Source organism: Erinaceus europaeus, chromosome 7 (assembly GCF_950295315.1).
Source record: "Erinaceus europaeus chromosome 7, mEriEur2.1, whole genome shotgun sequence".
Lineage (NCBI taxonomy): Eukaryota > Metazoa > Chordata > Mammalia > Eulipotyphla > Erinaceidae > Erinaceus > Erinaceus europaeus.
In genome coordinates, this window is record NC_080168.1 from 95802199 (window position 1) to 95818510 (window position 16312).

The window sequence follows — 16312 nt, forward strand, 5'->3', positions numbered from 1 at the left end:
GTCACTGGGGAGGCTGTGAGAAATGTCAGGATTTTTTTTTTTTTTTTTTTTTTGTACTCTACCATGGCTTTGAATTGGTTACCAATGTTTGCTAAAAAAGTACTTTGCAAAGTATGGAACTATCTTGGCCATACAAAAATGAGAATAGTATTTAATAAACAGCTGATAAATATTTCCTTCCCAATATTCTGAAAAATATATTATCACTGTTGATAAAGGCACAGAGTTAAGATTTGTCTATTTCATATAGTCATAAACATTCTTTGCTTTTGGTGGGAAGTGAGATCAAATAATTGAAAGGTAGAGAAATGGAAAGATTTGGGGAATGAAGAATTCAGAGAAAAAGAAGAGGAAGTATGAAAAAAAAGAAGGGAAGGGGGATTAGGCGGTGGCACACATAGTACTAAGCATAAGGACCCGTGCAAAGATCAGGGTTCCAGTCCCTGCTCCCCACCTGCAGGGAGGAAGCTTCACAAGCAGCAAAGCAGGTCTATAGGTGTTTATCTTTCTTTCTCCCTCTCTGTTTCCCTCTGTTATCTCAATTTCTCTTTATCCTATCCAATAAAATGAAAAAAAAAAAAAGCCTCAGGAGCAGTGGATTCATAGTCTAGGTCCCAGGCCGCAGGCCCCAGGCCCCAGGCCCCAGTGATAACCCTGGAGGAAAAAAAAAAGCTGGGGGGGGGGGGAGGAAGGGACAGGAAAGAACAGCAGAAATGAGAGAAGACAAATCAGAGAGCTAATGGCAGAAAATATAGACAACAAAATATGGAAACAAGCAAAAGCAGTATAGGAAAAAGAGTGTATTTGAAAGAAGGAGGAAAAGCTTATGAGAAAGAGTCCCCTTTAATGCACTGTTCCCAGCATCTTAATTTTCAAGTTGTTTCCTAGGTTGGGTAGGTTAAAGGTTTCTGGAGAGGAGAGTAGAATGACCGTTTTGTCTACTGTGCAGATTGTTCTTAAGGACATAGTGTCTTGCTAGATAACATTCTGAATGTCTGAAAATATGTTGCCAGTAAGAAGAGCACACACAAATGATTTTCTGAGAGATTTTTGATTCTGTGAAAATTATTACCATATTTGGATTTGGTTCCTTTTTGCAGATTAGGAGAGTTCATTTTGGGTTTTTGATTCAGGGGTCATGCTAGTTCAAGTTCCTGATTCAATTTACATTTCTGTGATTGAAGCAAAATTCAGGTTAAAAAAGAATTAGTTGGCTAATTTTCTTAGTCATTACTTTTCTTTCAACATGAGCATCATTTGTGGTTCAGTAATGATTAAGTTACAGATTTGACGGAAATAGTATAAGCAACTTTCGTATATCAAAATTTTAAGTGAGTAAATTGATATTTGTTTTATTTATATATTTTGGGTGTGCTTTGTGATATGAGTTAACTCACAAAGGTAAATTTAGGGGCTGGGTGGTGGCACACCTGGTTGAGCACACAGGTTACAATGCACAAAGACCCAGGTTTGAGCCCCTAGTCCCCACCTGCAGGGGGAAAGCGTTGTGAGTAGTGAAGTAGTGCTGCAAGTGTCTCTCTGTCTCTCTCCCTATTCCCCCTTCCCTCTCTTTTCCTGGCTGTTTTTATCCAATAAATTAATAAAGATAATAATAAAAAAGGAAATAATAAAAAAGAAAACTCAACTAAAAAATAATAATAAAAGATAAATTTAGTCAGAAAGCTCATATAAGTGAGCAACTTATTTTTCAGATGGCCACCATATCCTTTTCCTCAAAATAGTTATTTAAACAAACTTTTTAGTTAAAATTTCCAAATATATAATACATTTACAAAATTAAATAAACCCAATCGGGGCCGGGAGTTGATTCACAGGTAGAGTGCACACCTTACTATGGGAGAGGATCTGAGCTCCAGTCCCCAGTAATCACCTGGGAGAGCCTGTAGGGGGAAGCTTCAGGAGTGGTAGAACAGTGCCATGGTATTTCTCCTCCTCCCTCTAGCTCGCTCTCCCTCTCTAGAGGTCTCTGAATATGTAATTGAAATCCTTAATGTGAGAAAATTCTCAGCTATTATAGTTTCAAGTATTGCCTTATTTTCACCTTCTAGAATTCTGACTAGAAGTATGTTACTTTCTCACTCATGTCATTCATTTATTTTTTTCCCCCCCTAACTAGAGTACTACTCAATTTTGGCTTATGGTGGTGCTGGGAATTGAACCTGGAACCTCACAGCATCAGGCAGGAAGTTGCTTGCATAATCATTATGCTAACTCCTTAGCAACCTACCCATGCCACTTAACATTTCTTTTATGTTTTAAATATTTCTACCTTTATGTATTTCTTTCTAGGCAACTTCTTCTGGAGCTGTGAAAACTCTTTAGTATTAAATTAGAATTATTATAGTTGCCAGTTTTTGAGGTTCTATTTGATTCTGTAAAAATATACTTGGTAATACAGTATATTTCTTTTTTAAAAAAACATTTTATTAAAAACATTTTATTTACTTACTGGGCTGTTGGAAAAAAACATAATGTGCTTTTTTCTTTTTTTGTTAATTTTTTAAATTATCTTTATTTATTTATTGGGTAGAGACAGCAAGGAATTGAGAGGGAAGGGGGGATGGGCAGTGGAACAGCGGGTTAACTGCACATGGCTGCAAAGGGCAAGGACCCTTGTAAGGATCTGGGTTCGAGCCCTCAGCTCCCCACCTGCAAGCACCCTACCTGCATGGAGGTCGCTTCATAAATGGTGAAGCAGGTCTACGGATGTCTGTCTTTCTTTCCCCTTCTCTGTTTCCCCTCCTTTCTTGAATTCTCTCTGTCCTATCCAAGGTGGCAACGGCTATAACAACAATAGCAATAACAACCACAACATGGGCAACAAAATGGGAAAAAATGGCCTTTAGGAGCAGTGGATTTATAGTGGAGGCACTGAACCCCAGAGATAACCCTGGAGACAGAGAGAGAGAGAGTGAGAGAGAGAGAGAGAGGGGTAACAGGGAGGGAGAGAGACAGAGAGACACCTACAACACTGCTTTACCACTTGCAAAGTTTTCCCCCTGCAGGTGGGGGCTGGGGGTTCGAAGTCAGGTCCTTGTGCACTGTAACATGTGTGCTCACTCAACCAGGTGTGCTACCACCCAGCCCTCTTTTTTCTGATTTTCTTTTTTTTTCAATATTTATTTATTCCCTTTTGTTGCCCTTGCTGTTTCATTGTTGTAGTTATTCTTGTTGTTGTTATTGATGTCATCGTTATTGGATAGGAAAGAGAGAAATGGAGAAAAGAGGGGAAGTCGGAGAGGGGGAGAGAAAGATAGACACCTGCAGACCTGCTTCACTGCCTATGAAGCGACTCCCCTGCAGGTGGGGAGCCCGGGGCTCCAACTGGGATCCTTCAGCTGGTCCTTGCGCTTCACACCACACGAGCTTAACCCGCTGCACTACCACCCGACTCCCTTTTTTCTGATTTTCTATGCAAAAATGCATAATAATTTTCCCAACAATACAATTTTTATTTTGGATACAGACAGAAACTGAGGGGGAAAGGCAGAAAGAGAGAGGGGGGGAAAGAGAGCTACCTGCAGCACTGTTTCACCACTCATGAAGCTTCCCCTCTGCAGGTGGAGACTGGGCTTTGAACCCAGGTCATTGCACATTGTAATGTCTGTGCTTAACTGGGTGTGCCACCACCTAGTCCCTGTCAGTATTTATCTGAATTTTCTTTCACTTTTTTTTTTTTGTCATCAGGGTTATAACTGGGGCTCAGTGCTTATGCAACTCTATCATTCCCAGTGGTCAATTTTTCCCTTTTTTTGGTAGAGAGCCAGAGACCTATAGAGAGAGAGAGCAAGCCAGAGGGAGGAGGGGAAATACTGTGGCACTGCTCCACCACTCCTGAAGCTTCTCCCTGCAGGCTCTCCCATGTGATTACTGGGGACTGGAGCTCAGATCCTCTCCCATAGTAAGGTGTGCACTCTACTTGTGAACCAACTCCCTGTCCCCTAATTAGGTTTATTTTTTAGATTAAATTTTATTTGTTAGAGTAAACATAATCATTTTGTAATCTGTGTCTGGTCATTTCAATAGGAGGTGTTATATATAGTTTTTAAAAATGTATTTATTTATTTATTTATTTATTTTTGTACTCTCCATACTTTTTCCCACAGTAGCTGAGACTATTTGTATTTCTACCAAAGTGCACAAATGTTTCATTAAAATAATTTTTTAATTACCTTTATTTATTTATTGGATAGAGACAGCCAGAAATTGAGAGGGAAGAGGGGGGTAGAGAGGAAGAGAGACACCTGCAACCCTGCTCGCAAAGCTTTCCTCCTGCAGGTGGAGACTGGGGACTCGAACATTGGATCCTTGTGCATTGTAACATGTGCATTTAACCAGGTGCGCCACCACCCGGCCCCCTCAAATGTTTCCTTTTTATCCCAATGTCACCAACATTCTTTCGTTTCTTCTTTTTTACATTAGCTCTTCTGACAGGAGTAGATGGTATTTCATTGCTTTGATTTACTGTTATATAGTTTTGTTTCTGCTTTCTGTTGTTTCTGCTGGGTTTTGCCCTAGTTCTTCATCTCTTTAATAACTGTTAGCTGCCCATTTTTCTCAGAAATTTATTTGCGAAGATTTTTTTTCTTGAAGTACTACATGATTTGGAGTTTTTCTAATGGGAATTTACATTTGCGTTGCTGCAAGCCTTGGAGTACTATTGGTTCTTGACATTTATTTATTTATTTATATTTATTTTTCCCCTTTTGTTGCCCTTGTTGTTGTAGCCTTGTTGTGATTATTATTGTTGTTGTTGATGTCATTCATTGTTGGACAGGACAGAGAGAAATAGAGTGAGGAGGGGAAGACAGAGAGGGGGAGAGAAGGACAGACAACTGCAGACCTTCTTCACCGCCTATAAAGTGACTCCCCTGCAGGTGGGGAGCCTGGGGGGCTCCAACCGGGATCTTTAAGCAGGTCCTTGTGCTTTGCATCACGTGCGCTTAACCCGCTGCTACTGCCCGACCCTGTTCTTGACTTTTTTAAGGGATTGTACAGGTTATGCAAATTTGAGTTGTAAATCCTCATGAGGACTAGTTGGTTATTAGAATTTATCAAGGAACTTTCTTTTGTTCTTTTAGGAGTTATGGGATCTATTTTTGATTTATATTTATTTATTTAAATTTTATTTTATTACCAGGGCACTTAGCAGCCCTGGTTTGTGGTGGTACTGAGGACTGAACCTGGGAGCTCGGAGCCTCAGGCATGAAGGTCATTGACATAACCGTTTTGATATCTCCCCAGCCCTTGTTTCATTCTTTTAAAAAAATATATATTTATTTATTTATTTACTCCCTTTTGTTGCCCTGGTTGTTTTATTGTTATAGTTATTATTGTTGTTATTGATGTAGTCGTTAGGACAGAGAGAAATGGAGAGAGGAGGGGAAGACAGAGAGGGGGAGAGAAAGACACCTGCAGACCTGCTTCACCGCCTATAAAGTGACTCCCTTGTAGGTGGGGAGCCGGGGGCTTGAACCAGGATCCTTACACCAGTCCTTGCACTTGTACCACATGCACTTAAACCCACTGTGCTACCACCCGAATTCCCCCTTGTTTCATTCTTATGTTTAGTCAATACCAGACTGCCCCATCATCTGGGACCCTAGTCAGGGAATCTTTGGATTCCTCCATAGACAGTATGGGCCTAGACCTCTAATAGATCCCTCTCTCCACCATCACTGGCCACTTCCATCAGGAACATCTTCATAAGATCTCTTGTAGACCTTTCCAGGACCTTACCCTAACTATGCTGTGACAATGGTAGGGACTGCCCCACTTTCTGAAGGGAGCTGGGTCAGCCTACTTTGTCACTTGATGATGAATGGTCCTGAAAAGAGTGCTGTTGGTATGCATGAGACCCCTTCTGTTTCATTTGGTTTAAATCCCCCCTGCTTAACACTATTCTATTTACATAACCACTTCATTCTATTTACATAACCACTGTTAACAAGTACCACCCTCCCTCCAGGGCATAGGTTCAGTGATAGGATTCTCGCCTGCTCTGCCCCCTCCTTGTCACACTCTGATTTTCACCAGTCACTTTTCTCTCCACCCTCTCTATGTCACATCCTGTTTCCACCCTACTTGGCGAATATATATAAAGACAGCATTGTGAGTTTTACAGTACCTTGAGTTTAGCTTAGCTCGTCTTGGATTGTGCTGCGTCCTGCATGAATAAAGAGATACTGCCTACAGCTCAACCGGGTCGTCTGTTACTGGCCTGTGAAGCCAGCCCTGCGAAAACAACCTAGCCCGGCGAAAACAACAGAGTGCAGCCTAGAATATCCCAGCTGTGACCATGACCTGTGTGTGAGCTCAGTCTGACAGGAACTCAGAGGTTACACAGGCTCCTTTGCTAAATATGAATATATATGGGCCCTGGGTCAGATTGATGGAGTAAAAAGTTAATTGTATTTATATATTTTCTTCAAGTTTGGGAGCTACTCTATTTCCTAATCCATTTTTCTAACTCTATTCTCAACTGTGACACCACCTTCCCAGAATATTTTTAGTCTACCTGCATGTTAGCTATCAAGCTTTGGCAAGAATTACTAAAGTTATGGGTCACTAGGCACATACCTAAAATAGACTTCCTAGCTTTTTATCATTCTAAAGCCCTTATTGTCACCTGCTCTATTCCTATTTTCTGGTTCCTGTTTATTAAACATTTTGTCCTGCTTTATTTCTTAACTGCTTTCAGCCTCCAAGTTGCAAATGCTACTATGATTCCACCCTAACTTCTCTGAGCAGACAGCCTCACCAATGTGTCCCAGAGCTATACTTTTCCAGAGCCCCCCCTTTCTTTTAGGGAAAGATAGAAACAGGCTGGGAGTATGGATTGACTTGCCAACACCCATGTCCAGTTAAGAAGCAATTATAGAAGCCAGAACGCCCACCTTCTGCACCTCATAAAGAATTTTGGTTCATTCTCCCAGAGGGGAGAAGTAACAGGGGAAGATGACCAGAAGGTTCTGAACTCCAATTCCATCCGGACCCAGAGAGAGAAGAGGAAAAAAGGAAGGACTTTCAAAAGTAGTAATAGGTGTAGGTGTGACTTAGAAAGGAAGAGAAGGGCTGAACCATAGAAAAAAATGGGAAAATCATACAAATATATATATATAGTTATAGTAATAATAGTCAACCTACATCTGTGACTTTGGGAGAACTACTGCAGTTTCTAATGAAGGGAATGGGGACACAGTATTCTGATGGTAGGGATAGTATGGAATTTTACCCTTGTTATCCCTTAATTTTTAAAATCAATATTAAATCACTAATAAATTTTTTTTTAAAAAAATTCTGGAATGAGAATGATTTTTTTCACCAAGCATGACAGATTTAGCTATATAAAAATGAAAAAAAAAAACCAAAAACCCAGTACAGTAAAAGATGGATTAATCAAACAAAGCAAAAAAAATGAAGAATAGAGTGGAAAAAATATGATCAGTGCTGATAAAATGATTCTTATTCATCTTGTTCAATGAGCTCATACAAATTGCTGACATTTGTCAGGCACTTCTCTACTGCCTAGCACTGGTTCTAAGTGCTTTTTAATGTAAGCCATTCAGAATCCCTCAACAACCATAAAAGGTAGGTGAGATTGTTAGTTATTCTATAGGTGAAAGAACAAGCAGAGGGAGGTTAATTCACTTCTTTCTCTCTTCCTTCCTTCCTTCCTTCCTTCCTCCCTCCCTCCCTCCCTCCTTCCCTCCCTCTCTCCCTCCTTCTCTCTCTTTCTTTTTTCCTTCCTTCCTTCCTTCCTTCCTTCCTTCCTTCCTTCCTTCCTTCCCTCCCTCCCTCCCTCCCTTCTTTCCTTCCTTCCTTCCTCCCTTCCTTCCTTCCTTCCTTCCTTCCTTCCTTCCTTCCTTTCTTTCTTTCTTTCTTTCTTTTTTGCCTCCAGGGTTATCCCTGGGGCTTAGTACCTACACTAGGAATCTACTGCTCCTGGAGGCCATTTTTTCCCTTTTGTTGCCCTTGTTGTTTTTCATTGTTGTTGTTGGATAGGACAGAGAGAAATTGAGAGAAGAGGGGAAGATAGAGAGGGGGAGAGCCCTGCAGGTGGGGAGCCGGGGGCTCAAACTGGGATCCTTACTCAAACTGGGTATTTGAGCTTTGCGCCATGTGCACTTAACCCACTGTTCTACCGCCCAGCCCCCTAATTAACTTCTTTTCCAAAGTTACTGGCTTCTAAGTCATAGTAATGAGATTTGAATCCAGTGCCGGTAGCTTCAGCAGCTGTTTTCCTGCTTATACAGCAATAAAAACCAAACCAAACCAAACCAAACCAAACCAAACCAAACCAAACCAAACCAAACCAAACCAAACCAAACCAAACAAAACCAAACCAAACAAAACCAAACAAAACCAAACAAAAAAAACAAAGAAGCCCAAGTGAAGAACAGGCAAAAGAGAAGCAGAAAATTCAGAAGAAATACATGGCCCATAAGTGTCTGAAAAGATGTGAAACCTCACTTGTCAACAAGGAAGTGCAAGTTACAACATGAAATGTCACCTTTGTCCTCTCAACTGGTGGTGATGGTGGTGGTGGGGAAACACAGTGAAAAAGATTTAAATGGATAGATAAAAGTAAAAAAAAAATTTGAAAGGCCTAATTAATGGGATATGGCACTTTTATTCTCTGCTGGTGGGAAAAGAATTGTCATGATATTTTTTAGGTCAGCTTTGCAGTTTTAAGTAAGAATTATACTTTCAACATACTTTTAGATTAGCACCATACTTTTTAGAATTTAATTCGCCATATTCCTGACAATATACTCAGATGTGGTATGGTTATATAATAAGCCGCTACTCTACTGGAAATGGGATAGATGTGTATATTCTGATTTGGGAAAGTATCTAAAGCAGAACAATGGATATAAAGTGATATAAAGTGATACATTTGGTTAAAAAAGTACAGGTGAAGGATGACAGAGGACCTAGTGGGGGTTGTATTGTTATATGGGAAACTGGAGAATGTTATGCAAATACAAACTATTGTATTTACTGTTGAATATAAAACATTAATTCCCCAATAAAGAAATTTAAAAAAATTAAAAAATAAATGGACTAATAAAAAAAAAAGTACAGGTGTCTGTGCCAAGAGCAGGCCCCTCTTATCGATAGATGCCTGGTGCTTTTCTTAGTGTGTCTGTAGTGGCTTTCTAGATTTTTCTGATTTTGGGAGTCTCACTTCATTCTTTGTCCCTGAATCTGAGAGATTGTTTTTGAGAGTCTGCCAGGGTCTCTTATACTTAAGTTACCTTTGGACATAAGGGTCCTTTCTTCAACAGATTAATCTGCTTCACATCTAGCAAAGTGTTCTCCATGTTGCTAAGTATGTGCTTATCCCTTTGTTCTAGTTTCCACTGCTGGTGCATTATTATTATTATTATTATTACTATTATTTATTATTTCAGATGAGTTTACAGGCAAGAGGAAGCTGGAAACAGGAGTTCAAGACACCATATCCCCTGAAATGTTTTTCAAATTCCCCTTTCCTCTCTGTTTTCTCTAGCGACATGGGAATATTTGGGCATTCTAATGGCAAATAACTTAGTATTCGAAGACTCTATATTTGGAAATTTCACCAGAACCATTTTTTTTTTTTGCTTCCTGGAAGCTATTTTTCCCATTTTGTTGCTCTTGTTGTAGTTGTTATTGTTTTCATAGCTGTTGTTGTTGGATAGGACAAAGAGAAATGAAGAGAGGAGGGGAAAGCTGGGGGCTCGAACCGGGATCCTTATGCCGGCCCTTGTGCTTTGTTTCATGTGCGCTTAACCCACCCACTGTGCTACCGCCCGACTCCCCTAGAATCAATTTTAAAAGCACATTTTTAGGTAGAGGAGTGATAAGATGCAGTAAGAATTAATTAATATGGAAGGAATCGAATCCACTTCACATTATAAGAGTGAACTTAATATTTACACTTTTGACTATGCAAGGATTTTAATTGTAACATGTATAGTCAACCAGGTGTGCTACCACCCAGCCCTTAGAATTTTAATTGAGCACAGGTGTTTCACTGTACCTACTTGAGGTCTGTGCTGGAAGAACAAAAGGGTCAGATACTGAAATAGATCTACAGATCATGTGACCCACAGTTGGTGATTAGTATTCAGAAAAGCCTACAGGAGGCACAGGGGATGTAAATGAATCAAGGAAGACTAGAAATTCTGATCACTTGCTAATGTGCAGACTATCTTTCAGCCTTGCAAATAATCAGAGATGTCAAAAATCATAACTGAATGAAAAATCATGCCAAGCTCTGTATTAAAAGAGTAAGTTCATATTTGCAGATTTTACTAGAATTTGTAGTGTACTTTCACATGTGTTATCTCACAGGCTCCTCACAATCATCCTGATGAGAGGGGCAGTGTGTTATTATCTCTGCTGTACAGATGAAGAAACTTCTAGTTGGATTATTAAATGACTTGAGTGAGGTGACACACATTTCATTAGTGAGAAATTCTCCCATATAAAGGCTTTTAAATGAAATTGGATTTGATGAACTCTCAACTTGAAGTTAATGGACTATAGATTTCAAATCTTGACTCTAATATTTATTACTTCTATAATGTGGAGTAAGTTGCTTAAGTGCACTTCAAACTTAATGTTAAAGAGTTTGTGAGGATAAATAGCATAACAGATGTGAAATTGCCTAGTATATGAGAACACTCAGTGTGCTTTTCTTTTTTATTATTTTTATTCAAAAGTGATGGATTTAACTTTATGGACAATGCCGTATAGCCTTAATGCAGGATAAAACAATCAGAGACCATTTTTGATGATTAGATGAAAAAGTTCTTTTAGTTAAAATGTTTAGCCAAACTATCTCAAGGTTATTAGAGAGCTGAAAGCTGAAATAGCTGAGCTAAGAACACAACTAGCTGAACAAGCTAAAACAGTATCAGAACAGGGTAACAAAATAGATGAACTCCAGAAAAGAGTAGAGGGCAGAGAAAATAGAATCAATGAGGCTGAAGACAGAATTAGCAAGATCAAGGACTAATTAGAGACAACTAAAAAGGAAGTAAGAGAACTCAAAAAGAGATTAAGAGATGCTGAAAATAACAACAGAGACCTATGGGATGACTTCAAAAGAAACAATATACGCATTATTGGCTTACCAGAGGAAGAAAGAGAGGGAGAGGAAGAAAGCATTCTTCAGGCCATAATAGCTGAAAACTTCTCTAGTCTAGACAACATCAAAGACATAAAGATTCAAGAAGCCCAGAGGGTACCAAACAGAATTAACCCAGACTCAAAGACACCAAGACACATCATATTTAGAATGGAAAGGAATAAGGATAAAGAAAGGATCTTGAAGGCTGCAAGAGAAAAACAAAGAGTCAACTACAGAGGAAAACCCATAAGATTAGCAGCAGACTTCTCCACACAAACACTACAGGCCAGAAGAGAATGGCAAGATATCTATCGAGTGCTCAATGAGAAAGGCTTTCAACCAAGAATACTATATCCTGCCAGACTGTCATTCAGACTAGATGGATGCATCAAAACCTTCTCAGACAAGCAACAGTTGAAGGAATCAACTATCACCAAGCCTGCCCTGAAAGAAGTTCTGAAAGGTCTTCTATAAACAGTCAGACCATCATAAATAGGACATATACCAAAGTAAAATAAACATTAAAATATTCTATGCATTAAAAAAAATGTTTAGCCAAACAACTATAATAAACCTGGCAGAGGTAGAATGAATGAGTAATGTGTTCTGGTATGATTTATTTAGATAAGAGAAATGGAGAAGGAAGGGGGATAGAGAAAGAGAGAGACAGAGAGATACCTGCATCATTGCCTCACCACTCATGAAGCTTCTCCCCAGCAGGTGCAGACCAGGGGTCTGAACTCTGGCCCTTGTACATAGTAACATGTGTGTTCAACTAGATGCACCACAACATGGCCCCTGTTCTGGTATAATCTTTTTGGAAAGCAACCTGGGAATATGTATCAAACACTTAAGATATCCATGCTCTTTAATAAGATAGTTCTACTTTTTGTAATTTACCCTCAGAAAATCTGAAATTTCAGTAAGAGTGTTTATTCATGTAAAATGCTATTTAACAAATATTTGAAAATTAAAAATTCAACACTAAAAGCCAAGACGTGGCATAGCTGACAATAAATTATTTATAATAATGTTAATGAAATGTTTAAGATAATATAGAACAGATTTATAACGAAGTGAAAAATATTTTTAAAAGATGCTTATACATACTTCTGTATATGCAAAGAAAGTAGTGGAGTGGCCTGGGAGATGGTACAGTGGATACAGCATTGTACTCTCAGGCATGAGGTTTTGAGTTCAATCCCTGTCAGCACATGTACCAGAATGGTGTCTGATTCTTTCTCTCTCCTTCTGTCTTTTTCATTAATAATAAATAAGTAAATAAAATATTTTTAAAAATAGGAAAGTATGAGGGTTGCATTGTTATGTGGAAATGTTATGCATGTATAAGCTATTATATTTTTACTGTTGACTGTAAACCATTAATCCCCCAATAAAGAAATAAAAAAAAGGGAAATAGTGGAAATAAATATACCAATCTATAAGCAAGAACAATTTCCAGATAGTGGAATTACAAGTGATTTCCTCATCATTTTTCCATTCATCCACCCACACTGCCATCTGACCAGTCATCCATCCATGCAATTTTCCATGCATAAGCACTATAAAATGCTGGTAAATACATAGACAAGGTGCTAGGGAAACTATACAAATAAGACTAGACAGGGTGTCTGTACTGGAGTAACTTACAGTCTACACAGGAAAATAGATTTGAAGGAGTGTTAAAATATTATGGTTATCAAAACATGTACAGTATACAGTAGATACATAAAAAGATGAATGTTAACTCTCAAGAATATCTTTCTGAGAAATACACAAAGGGTGTGACCTTTGAACTGAATATTTTTAAAAAAAAATTCTTTATTGGGAGGATTAATGGTTTATAGTTGACAGTAAAACACAATAGTGTGCACATGCGTACCATTTCCCAGTTTCCACATAACAATTCACCCGCACTAGGTTGTCCTCTGCTGTCATGTTCAAGGACCTGAAACCTCTTCACACCCCAGAGTATTTTTATTTTTATTTTTTATTTTTAAAAAGGAAACATTGAATAAACCATAGGATAAGAGGGGTACAACTCCACACAGTTCCCACCACCAGAACTCCGTATCCCATCCCCTCCCCTGACAGCTTCCCTACTCTTTAACTTTCTGGGAGTATGGACTCAAGGTCATTGTGGGATGCAGAAGGTGGAAGGTCTGGCTTCTGTAATTGCTTCCCTGCTGAACATGGGCGTTGACTGGTCGGTCCATACTCCCAGTCTGCCTTTCTCTTTCCCTAGTAGGGTGGGTCTCTGGGGAAGCAGAGCTCCAGGACATATTGGTGGGGTTGTCTGTCCAGGGAAGTCTGGTCAGCATCATGCTAGCATCTGGAACCTGGTGGTTGAAAAGAGAGTTAACATAGAAAATGAAACAAACTGTTGACCATTCATGGACCTAAAGGCTGGAATAGTGTAGATGAAGATTTGGGGGGCCCTCCATTTTGTAGATAGCTAGTAGGCATATTTTAGTTATATTCCAAAGGGCCTGTGGCTACACTAGTTTTTTTTCTTGCCTGAGCCTGAAATCTGATATGCAGGTGGTTCCAAGTTATTGTCTGGGGAGATAATGTCATGGCTGGAAAAAGGACCAGAAAGCTGGATCAGGGAAGAGAGTAACTCCCTAATATGGGAAAAGGATATAAATATTGTTGACTGTTAATTCCATCGATTTGATGTGATCAGGGGCCCATATTCAGCTTAGGAGCCTATGTGACCTCTGCATCCCTATAGATCTGAGCTCACATTCTGTGGTCATGAGTAGGAACATTCCAAGCTGCCCCAATTTCAGGACCCATCTTCCTCAGGTGTAGCACAGAGTATGGATGGAACATTCTCTACCATTGTTGATTCGAGTTGAGGGCAAGGTCCTAACCCCAGAGTCTTTTACTTTGGTGCAATACATCAACTCCAGCCCAAGTTCTGCTCAGTGTTTTCCCTTCTGTTCCTGCTTTTCAGTTTCTGTCTATGAGTGAGATCATCCCATATTCATTCTTTTGTTTCTGACTTTAAACTGAATTTAAAAAAAAATTTATTTATTTATTCCATTTGTTGCCCTGTTGTTTTATTATTGTAGTTATTATTGTTATGACTGATGTTGTTGTTGGATAGGACAGAAATGGAGAGAGGAGAGGAAGACAGAGGGGTAGAGAAAGATAGACACCTGCAGACCTGCTTCACCGCCTGTGAAGCGACTCCCTTGCAGGTGGGGAGCCAGGGGCTTGAACCAGGATCCTTATGCTGGTTCTTGTGCTTTGCGCCACCTGCACTTAACCCTCTGTGCTACCGCCTGACTCCCTGAAATGAATTTTTTACATTTCTTAAAAGAAAAAAAGATTTTGTTTCCTCATATGAAACAGGGAGAGCTTCACATGAATGAGAGATGAAGAAAGAGATATGCCAGAGCACCACCCTGCTATATATGGTGTTGGGAACTGAACCAGGAACTTCACGCCTACAGGTCCTGCACTCAACCAGTTGCATTCCCCTCCCACACCCCAGGCACCGAACTTGGAAAGAAAGGTAAGTAGGTAGATTATTATTCATTTTATTTTATTTTGGTGATGATCGAGAAAGGTGTTGCCCATATATATATATATATATATATATATATATATATATATATATATATATATATATTTGCCTTCAGGAATCCGCTGCTCCTGGAGGCCATTTTCCCCATTTTATTGCCCTTGTTATTGTTGCCATTGATGTTGTTGGTGGTTAGGACAGAGAGAAATGGAGAGAGGAAGGGAAGGCAGAGAGGAGGAGAGAAAGATAGACACTTGCTGACCTGCTTCACCGCCTGTGACTCGACCCCCTGCAGGTGGGGGGGAGGGGCTGGAACCAGGATCCTTATGCAGTTCGGTCCTTGAGCTTCCTCCATGCTCAAGGACCTGCTGCGCTCTAGCCGGCTTTGCCAGTAGAGATATTAATGAGGCGGATGCATTGGCATAAATGGAAGCTTGGAGGTGTGACATAGCCAGTGGTATCTGGCAAACTTAGCGTACAGAGTACAAGTGCCTAGGGGCTTGTGTGGCTGCAGACGAGGATGAGGTAATGAAAAAACTTGACTAGAGAAGGAGGTCGAGGTCAGAAGTTCTAGGTTCTGTGCTGAACACAATGGAAAATACTTGACACGTTGTAGATAGATGGCTAGTGTAACTAGCTTTTGGGAACAGTTTATTTGTAAATTGGAGGATGGATTGCAGAAGCATAAGGTAGTGGAGGCCCTGAGGTCATTTTGAGGTTATGATCTAGAGGAGAAATGATGAAGTACTAAGGACTGAACTAAGGAAAGAAAATGGATGTCTCAACTGAACTAAGGAAAGAAAATGGATGTCTCAGAAATGCTAAGGAGTCACTAAGTTCTACAGCAGTGCTTCTTAAAGTATCGCTCCCGAACTGGCCACTTGTACTCTGTACGCTAAGTTTGCCAGATACCACTGGCTATGTCACACCTCCAAGCTTCCATTTATGCCAATGCATCCGCCTCATTAATATCTCTACTGGCAGAGCTGGCTGGAGCGCAGCAGGTTAAGCATGTTTACTGTCTGTAAACAGTTTATAGCCAGTCTGCAATGGGATAAAATTCAGAAATTGAAAGTAAGAACTGATACACTTTTGTAGCAAGTTAAAGTTTTCTTTTTTTTCTTTTTATTGTCAAGTCTAATAATGAAAAAAATGGAATTTGTCTTTTTGTAGGTCTTTGTTTTTTATTGAATTGTTCTTGTAACTCATTTTCATTTTTATTAAAGTATTAAACCATATGGGCAGGAAATACAAAGTGCACTTCATTATGATTGGTTTAAAAATCATTCAGCTGCAAAACTTGATGTTGGATAAATATGGAGTAGGTGGAAGGAAAGAGTTTAAGGAGACTCTGGGATGTTATAAGTGCGTTCATTCTAAAGAGAAAAAAAACATGACAGAGACAGACATTTTGAGGAAAAGATAGTAAATTTCTTCTTTCCTATTGTTTTGGACTATAGTCATATTTCAAAAAGGCATTTGGGAAAGCATGCTATAATCTCTTATGACTTAAAGTTGTTGTATGCATCATCTTTATCAGAAATATGCCTTATTCCTTCTTTTACTTGGCTAATACTTTATGGAATGAGCAGTATTGTAAAAGCATTTATGTACTATCAGCACTTGGCTAAATGACA

The 16312-nt window shown here is 39.4% G+C and overlaps 1 long non-coding RNA gene across 1 annotated transcript in view; it reads left to right on the forward strand.

The window, feature by feature from the left end:
- LOC132539300 (uncharacterized) overlaps window positions 1–14660 on the forward strand; it is a 105538-nt gene extending 90878 nt beyond the window's left edge. Inside the window, exon 3 of the long non-coding RNA XR_009550556.1 lies at window positions 14504–14660. This is a non-coding gene — a long non-coding RNA (uncharacterized LOC132539300). The remainder of the gene's footprint in view (window positions 1–14503) is intronic.
- The last annotated feature ends 1652 nt before the right edge of the window (window positions 14661–16312 follow it).